This window comes from Ursus americanus, chromosome 3, assembly GCF_024610735.1.
Source record: "Ursus americanus isolate L20-20 chromosome 3, mUrsAme1.1.p, whole genome shotgun sequence".
Taxonomy (NCBI): domain Eukaryota; kingdom Metazoa; phylum Chordata; class Mammalia; order Carnivora; family Ursidae; genus Ursus; species Ursus americanus.
Window position 1 is genome coordinate 68,185,093 of NC_142129.1, and position 9,693 is coordinate 68,194,785.

The 9,693-nt window shown below is 38.1% G+C and overlaps 1 protein-coding gene across 1 annotated transcript in view; it reads right to left on the reverse strand.

The window, feature by feature from the left end:
- GNGT1 (G protein subunit gamma transducin 1) overlaps window positions 1–9,146 on the reverse strand; it is a 205,731-nt gene extending 196,585 nt beyond the window's left edge. Inside the window, exons 1-2 of the mRNA XM_087861074.1 lie at window positions 9,061–9,146; window positions 285–430 (exon numbers count right to left, since the gene is read on the reverse strand). The gene's annotated coding sequence lies outside the window, so the exon portion shown is untranslated. The remainder of the gene's footprint in view (window positions 1–284; window positions 431–9,060) is intronic.
- Window positions 9,147–9,693: the final 547 nt, after the last annotated feature.

Here is a 9,693-nt window from a genome sequence, read left to right on the forward strand (position 1 = left end):
AGTCGAGGGCTAAAATTGTCCAACTACAGAGAAACACCATGACTGAGCTACACCTCCAGTTTCTAGTTCCCCTCAGAACTAGAAGTTCTTGCCCCTCTATCTCAGCTTCTGACTTTTCCAAAGGAGCCTGTTTGCTTTAGGAAAGATTTAATGAACCCAAATGCTAATCTATTTATAATTTCATAAAACCAAAGAGACAACAATTTCCCAAATTTGGATGCTATACTGAGAGATAAAATATACCACATTGTCGCTGAGAAACTTGCCAGGGTGGTCAGACTTACTGGAAAGTGAGCCGTGGGAGGCCAACACAGCTTTTTGGTCTTCGCATCATTTTTACTGAAGGGGTCCTAGAAGCCAATTTGTGATCAGAGATGGGTGAGTGAATGGAGGTAACCGAAAGACTTGTCTCTCTCCCACACCTGGAACCCTGAGGAAGAATTAATAAAATTCATAGTAAGAGATCCAAATAAACAGAGAGCAAAGGTGAAAGTTTGCACACTGTTAATTGTGGTACCCACATTCAACAACTCCTCCAGGCTCATCATCCACTCGCAGGAAGTCTCAGGGCCTCCATCTCTTTATACACCCATGTGATAATTCTGAGTAAGAGACAGGTGGGGCTAGGTTGGGAGAGATAGGTAGGGTGCCATGCGATCAGGCTCACAAAATTCAAAGTGTGGGAGATGAAACCAGAGATAAGGGAACAATTCAGACCATCCTGTCCTAGGCGTCAGAGGTGGGGTCTTGTTACAACAGTTATCTGTGACCAACCAAGAATTACTGGACCCTAAAAAAGAAGCAAGCCATTGAAGGTGTTATCAATAGTCCTTATTCAATGGCACTCTTAATAGAGATGTTAAAAAGATTTAAGTTCCCGAGTTAGCTTTCTATAAAAGACCATCCCTAAAAGCCCTCCGTGGCAACCCTATCAGGACGCCTCTCATTCCTGAGAGCTTTTCTGTATCTTTGCTTAATAAACTTCTATCACTTTACTCACTCTTCTTTGTCCTCGAGATTCATTCTTTGACTCTGTGAGACAAGAACCTTGCTCTCCTGCATCAATTCCTTTGATGGTTACGATAGGCCGCCCAAGCCCAGTCTCTATTCCTTTCTCCCCAGATCTATATTGGGATTAATGTAGAGCATGAAATCATCCATAATACTGGCTTGCTAAAATGTAACACGGAGGCCCCTGGGGGTGAGGGAAGGTTTTGGAGAAGGACCTGGGCCTTTGGAATGCCTAGGCCTGCGTGATCACTCTGCCATAGGAATGCCCCAGGGAGTTGCCTTCCCCAAAGCTTTCTTAGCCCAAACAACCAGCCCTGGGATCTAAGAGATGTATGCATTGTCCCCTAGGCTATGTTTAGCAGACAGTAGAACATGCAGATTAGCATATCATATCTTTCCCGTAAACAGCTCCTCCTAGTTCCGTAAGACCCCTGTCACACGTCACTGCTTGCGAAACAGTGATAAAGATTTATGATTATCCCGAAGAACCAAAAGCAGGAGCAAAGAAGAGCAAAGAGTCTCTGAGCGTTAACCCCCTTGCCTTGTCCTCTCTTTCACAGCAAAGTTTGGAATATCTTTCATCGGTCGGTACAGTGATTGCTGGCTGTTCCCGGCAGATCTAGCCATCCTTGGTGCCTCACTCTTAATTTCTTCTTGTCACTAAAAATGTCCCACCTACTCATTATGAAACTGGGCTTCCTTCCGAGAATTTGTTCTTTCTCTACCATTTCTGTTACTGAGAGGGGAGAGGATAATCTTTAGTTCTGGAGGAAGACGTAAAAAAATAAATAAATAAAAAGTCACTGAGCTGTCTGTTGGCAGCTTGTTTTTTCTTTCTTTTCTGATAAACTCCAGATAGTTACTTTAAAAAAGAAAACATAAACTTTATTTCAAGGATAAATCTCCTACACTGTTTGCATATTGTTAGATCCCTTACTATGCTCAAAGAATTTTTTTTTTAATTTTGTTTGTTCTTGTTTTGTCCCAGTGGGGAAGTATATTATAAAGTTCATTTTTATTGCATCTTCCTGATTAGGGGAATAATTTGTTTATTTGCTTGCTTGCTTGTTTACTGCAATTTGTGGGAAATGTGCCATTCTATCACATGTAGATTAATTAAATATCCCTAGATGCCTGTATGTGGCAAGGAACATTACTAAACAATGCAAATATTGAAATGTCAGATCCTTTGAATATATAGCAGCAATGTATCATACTGATAATTCCTTTTTCCATACCTTTACTGGACAATTCAATTCATGACAGTGAAATTATTTAAGACAATAATTCAACATCAGAAAATAAAATAACCAAGGTGATGACTGTAAATGATGTTTGCTGGCTGTTGATGAGTGATTCCTGGCCAGCAAACAAATGTCCTCATCAGTATAATTCTCCTTCAGTATGGAACCTCTTTCAAGTTATTAGGATCTCTCGGTAAAACACAAATTGAGAAAAAAAGAAGAAATTGGCCCAATTTAGCAACTGCTGTGTATCATTATAGGCCTAGACAGAGTCATTAATCCAGAAATACCAATTATTTATAATTTTTCCTAAAAATAATACTTAGAAGCAGAGCAACTCAATTCTGAGACTCAGATTGTGCATTTTACATCTAACGATCATGATGACTGCTTACCTCAAAACTTATTTTGTGGATTAAATAATAAGCATACATGTAAAAGAACCCTGGAAACCATGGGGAATGTTATAGTATTTATAATTACTAATATTATTTCCTTACTTTTCATAGAAATACTTATGTACTTTATGTTTATACTATTTTTTGCCATAAAATGGAGTTTATTTTTATTCCATACAATGCCTCAATCCTTTCCTTTAGAGTTTATGCTTTCATAAAGCTTAAGACTCTTAAGCTTATAATTTATAATTATACTTAAGAAATACTTCCCTACCCAATTATATCATATTCCTGTGTATTTTAATTTTTTTCACTTTCTACATTTTAATATTTAACCCAGCTACAGTTTAATTTTGTTATGAGTTGTGTAACTTGGTTATCTAAAATATTTTTCTCGCTGAAAATGATTAGCTGGTTATATTTTGAAATGGCAGGGCCAAAAATGCTATCCCCGTTTTACAGATGAGTAAAAAAAGTTCAAGGAGGTAAAATGATAGACAGTGGTCTAAGAGCCATCTCAAACCTGTTCTCAAGAGCCAAGTATAAATAGCATTTCTAAACTAAGCTGGACATGATGGAAATATTTACACCAGGAAAATCAGTAAACACTACAAACCAGAGTTTTTATTCCCTCCTTCCCTCTATCCTGTCTTTTGACAGCCAGTTTATCAGCATACCATTGGAAGGGTCCTCATTCACAGTGGACCATGTGCTGTGCTAAGGTATTAACAAGGTGATAACATAAACGTGGTCCATCTTCCTGTAGTATCATTTGATTTAATGGTAACATACTTAATTATAAGAAATACAGTATATTGTAAGGCAGAACATAAAATTCACCTAACTTTTCAAGATTTAGCTTGATATTACAAAAAAGAAAAACGTGTCCTTGTGGCAGACAGATTGCATGCATACCCCCAACTCACAGTACAGAGACAAAAAATATGCTAACCCTCCTTTAGGATATCTTGAGCAGAAAATTTGAAGTTCAGTAGACCATAATATTTATAAGGACTAGGGATTCTTCCTACAACCCGCAGCTTGCATTTCTATTATTTTAAGTGATTAAGCTGGAACAAAATTGCAGATCCTCTGGCAGCACATTGGTCTTTCAAGCACAGTACACTATTTCCCACTGCCTCATTATTAGCATATACTTGATGTAAATAAAGCAGAAAAACATATGCCACTTGCCAACATACTCTAAATATTTACAGTATTAGCAATCATCTCTGCAGGAGGCAACCTTTAAGATGACTTATCATGATCCCACCTCTTGGTATGTAACTGACCTTATGTAATCCCCAACTCTTGAGTTTGAGCCGGACTTGCTGACTCACTTCTGATGGATAAAGTATGGCAGAAGTAATGGGTTATCAGTTCTGTGATTAGATTTTTAATAGTCTGTGGCTTGTTTGGGGCCCTCTCTCCTGACTTGCTCTCTCTGAGATAAGCCATTTGCTATGTTATGAACCATAGAGAAATCCATGTGGCAAAGAAATGACATCTTCAGACAACAGCCAGCAAGAATCAGGTTTGCCAACAGCCACGTGACTGAGCTTGGAAGTGGATCCTCTGTGAGGGGTGCCTGAGTGGCTCAGTAGGTTAAGTGTCTGCCTTTGGCTCAGGTCATGATTCCAGGGTCCTTGGATCGAGCCCTCTCCCTGCTCAGGGGGGAGTCTGTTTCTCCCTCTTCCTCTGACCCTCTGTCTGCTTGTGCTTTCTCTCTCTCTCTCTCAATAAATAAATAAATAAATAAATAAATAAATAAATAAATAAATAAATAAATATCTTAAAAAAAAAAAAACCTAAAAAAGAAAGAAGAAGAAGAAATGGATCCTCCTTGAATTGGACTGTGAGATGACTATAGTCCTGGCTGATACCTTGATTGTAGCTTTGTGACAGACACAAAGCCAGAGACCCAGTTAAAGCATGTCAGAAGATTCCTGACGCACAGAAACTATGAGATAATGAATGTTTGTTGTGTTAAGCCACTAAACTTTGGAGTGGTTTGTTACACAGCAATAGAGAACTAAAACAATCCCCAAGGGACTCAATTCAAGGATGATAGTATTGTAAGGCTTTACATATTAACAGTCTGATGGACTAATGGATTCTAACATCATCCCATTTAGCACTTCTCTTCTGAGAGCTGCCTTTCATTTACTGTTCTTGGTGCATAGAGATAGCAATACTAACTCCTGGTTAGTGTATTCAGAATTTCATGCATTTGGATTTTTTTTCTTCTGAATAATCCTATACTTTTTATGTTTTCTCTCCTCCTCCCACTCAAACACTTTCAATTGGCAGCCTGAAGGTGAACTTTTGTTCAGCCTGGAGCTATGGAACAGAATTACTCTTGGCACAACAAGAACAGGCCACGGGAAGACTGTATATTTGATGCAAATCTCATTAGCACCAAACTTTCACCAGACTGCCTCAGAGTCAGGAAACTGGCCATGACGGGCCTGCTAAGCGCAGGAAATTGTTCTACCCTGGCTGAAAATGCAGTGGTTGGGAGGGGGTCCCCAGAAAAAGAAATAGCTGCTCACAGAAGGGCCCAATGCATACAACTGTATGAGTATGCAGGGACCCCACTCTTCAGAATTTTCATATTTTTTAATCACTTTTTTCCTCTCCTATGTTTAAAGGACTTTGCAAGCTCTCTCAGGTATACCTGGCTCTACCTGATTTTATTGCTGTATACGTTGTGGTTTGGGATGTGCTTTTAAAAATTAACACTAGCACAATTAAGAGTATACTTATCTTGATGAGCATGAAGAAATGTATAGAATTGTGGAATCATTACATTTGAAACTAATATAACACTGTAATAATACTTGAATAATACTTGTAATAATACTTGAATTAAAAAAAAAAAAACCTAACACTAGCAGAACTTATCCAGTGGTGATTATCTCTCTTCTTGTACTATGCCACTCTGATTTGTCACTAAGACTTACTGGGGGCACTGGAGGGTTGGGAGTGCTTCAGGATTGTGTAAGTGGATGCTAAGAAGGAGGTGCTGTCAGCTATTTCTTAAAAGAGAAAGCTGCTATCTGGAACTTACTAAACCATTGCTAACAGCTCAGGAATATGGCCTTGGATTTAATATTTTCTGTCTTTGCCTTGCAATGGAAACAGCATGCCAAGCATTTCTTCCATTTTTTTAATCCCTCACCAAATAGATTCTCTTCAGAAAGTCATCTCAACCTCCATTGACACTGATTGCAAAGACTTTTAAAATTCTGATCACTTTTCTCTCTCTGGCCTGACACTGTCGGACTGCTTGCTTAGCCTTGCCAGTTGGCTGCCACTTTTATTGATGTTTATATTACACAAAACAGTGCTATTAACCGGTCCCCTTGCCTAATAGATTCAAACAATCCTGAGTCACTGTTGGTCATTATCACCCACTATTCCAGTGTGACCAACTTTTGCAAAGTGATCTCTAGTTGTTACAGCTTGCCTTTGGATGTATAAAGTTGAGTTGGTGCTGAGAAGGAACATCTCTGACAATGTGCCTCAGCTGGAAGACCAGCTGATACGCTGTCTGAACTGTCCAGGACTAATGCTTCATCTTCTTGTAAGTTGACAAAACTTTCTTGCATGGGAGGATAAATCTGCAGCTACTACATATTCAGAGATGTGTTTAAGCTGGATAAATGTTTATTAATATCCATTTTTACATAGGAAAGTTCGATTGTGGTGGAGAGAGGATCCAGGTCCTCTATTGCCATATTCTACACCACTTTCAAAGCCCTAAGTAAACATCAGCTTCCCGTAAAACCGTACCGAATTTTCCTAGTTGGAAGCAATATCAATTTCTAAGACTTCCTTGATGTTTTGGTTGTACCACTCTCATCTGAAACCATAGGCAGCTTGCATTTTAGCTATTTGTGGGCATCTTTACCTTCCTACTAAACCACTGATTCCTTGAAATCCATGACAAATATTCATTTTCCTTTGTATTGCCCCACAGCTTCTTGTGCAAAAACTTGTTCCAGAAGGAATTCAATAAATATTTCTGAATGGATGAATGAAAAAAATGAATGAAAAGAAGGAGGCTATACTTGACAAGGGAGGAAGGCACTGGGCAATGAGGACCATGGGAATAACTGAACTGAACTGAATCTTTGAAGGAGGAGTTGAAAATGATGAGGATATTAAGAGCCAGGTGCTGGTAGAAAACAGAACCCAGAGTTACACCCAGCTTCACCAATTTGAAAGATGTGGTCTATTTAAAGTGGCATATTTTGATATTTTTGCTTGTTTGGTTTTTGTTAGCAGTATAAAGCTGAGCGTGACAGTTAATTCCTGGAGGTGTCTAAGCCAGGAAAGAAAAAGGAACTATTGATAACTATCAAACTATGGGTAATGGGCATTGATTTGACAGTTCCTGAGCATTAGAATTGAGCTAAACACTATATAAAAAACCTAAAGTAGCTATAATAGGCTTATGATCTATTTCCAAAGATCATATGCTATTATTATTAGCTTGTGAAAATAATACTGGAGATCAGTACTTTTAACACTTGGATCTCTTTGGGGTTGCAATGTGGTGATGTCACTTCTGTACTGACTATCCCTCAGTTTCTAACAATGTTAGTAGAGAAAGCACTGATTAGATTGGAGTATTATGAATTTGTATGTCTCACCAGCTGCGTAATGTGTAGTAAGTTCCTCTCACTTCTCTGTGCTTCATTTTCCTAATTTTAAAATGAGACTTAGGCTGGAAAATCCATTAAGTTCCTTCCATCTAACATTTATTGGTTCTAAGGTTTAGTAATATACACACAAATACGGACAAGACTTCGGCTTCCCTCTGGACAAGCCCCTTCACTCTCCAGGAGGCATGGGTTTTTTCTGGGCTACCAGGCTTCCTGGACCACAGGAACCCCCTAGTGGCTATCTGGAGAACTCTCACTAGCCATCTCCCAGTTCCAAAACCTTGAGGGGAACTACAGACACTCTAGAGAGTCTTCTTTTTTTTTTAATGTTTTTACTTAGAAATCAGTTGATTCTACTTTGTGTAAACTTTTCTCACATATTCATATACTTTTCCATTTTTCTTCCAACTCTCTTCCAATTACCTTAGAAAAGAGCTTTCTCCTTCCTCACTCCCTACCCTTTATTTCATTTCCCTCATTTTATTTATGACATAAAATAGGGTGACTGTTTCACTTTTTAAATAATTGTTTTCTAAAACATTTAATAACTTTCTTCTGATTATACAAAGACATGCATGTTTATTGTAGAAAGTTTGGGACATAATAAAATAAATTATCCACAATCTAGACCAATCACTAGAAATATTTCAGGGTATTTCCTTTTACATTGTTTTTGTATATATATGTAAATAACTTTCAAAATATAATTTGGATTGTACATTTTTTTTTTGTGACCACATAACACTTCATACTTTTCATATAACACTTTATACTTTTTTTCCTACCTGTTTACCAACATCAACATGGATTCAACTCTATATTTCATACCCCAAGCCTAATAATAATACTTTTTATCTAGGGGCGCCTGTGTGGCTCAGTCGGTTAAGGTTTAAGTGCCTGCCTTCAGCTCAGGTCAGGATCCCAGGGTCCTGGGATGGAGCCCTACCTAGTCCTGGCTCCCTGCTCAGGGGGAGTCTGCTTCTCATCCTGCCCCATCCCCCCATGCTCTCTCTCAGGCTCTCCTTCTCTCTCAAATAAATAAATACAATCTTTTAAGAAAATAATACCTCATCTAATGATTATCATATGTCTGCACTATTCTAAGCACTTTATATAGGTTATCTCCTTAAATCCTCAAAATCACTATGTGACGTAGACACCAAGACAGAAGCTAAATATCTTGTTCAGGGCACCAGGGCAGCAAATTCTAAAGCTGGAATCTGAGCTTGGGAGTCCAGCCCCAGAGTTTGTGCAACTATTATACATACTACTTTTGTTAGCATTCTTGTCGGCTCCAACGTCAATATATACCCAGAATTTTACAACTTCTCTCCACTTTCTTACCACTTCCCTGGTTTAAGGTGCCATCATCTTTTACCTGGATTATTTCAAAAGTTTGTTTCACATCTGATCTTCCTGCTTCTGATTTGCCTGTCCAGTCTGTTTTCAACATAATAGCCAGAGACATTCTTTGTAAGTACTATTTAATCAATTATTTTGTTAAAACCTCCCAGTTGCTTCCATTTGATCCAGAATAAGAGCCGAAGTCCTCTCTGTAATCTGGCTCTTTGTGTTCACTTTTAACTCCCCCATTCTTCTCCTTGCTCACTGGCTCACCCACCCCCACTCCTGCACTGGCCTCTTTATTGTTCCTAAGTGCACCACAGGATTTGCTTTTGCTCCTCTGTTTGCCTGGAGTATTCTTCCCCAGGAGAGCTATGCAAATTGCTTTCTTACCTCCTTAAAGTTCTTCTACAAATGTCACCATCTCAGCAAAACTTTCCCTGGGCGTCATTTTTAATTTTTTTCACCCCTATTGAGATATAATTTGCAAATAAAATTGTAAGAGATTTAAGTGCAAATGTGATGATTTGATATACATATATCTTGTTAAAGAATTCCCACCATCGAGTTAATTAACAAACCCATCACCGCACATATTTACCCTTTTTCAGGAGCTTCTTGTGTTATCATCTTAGTCCTTCATTCCCAACCGTTTTTTAAATTACAAGTATTCTCTCAATTCCTCCTTGCTGTCCCTGGCAATACCATCTCTTCTCACTTAACTTTTGTTAATATAATAAATTAATGTTATCAATATAAATACAGATCTTTAGTGTGATTATTATTCTTTGTTTTCTGTGTCTTCTGACAGGAACAGGCAGAGTGCATGTTTTCCCACTGCTTATATGTAAAAAATTTCTCCCAAAGATTAGCTGATTTAGATTTGTATTTTATTCTTAAAAAATATTAATACTTTAATGCATCTGGAACTTATGTTGTGGTATAATATGAAATAAAATTTTCCCTCAAACCATTTGACAATTTATCCCATCCACATTGAGTTGTGATACTTATTTTGCCATATAC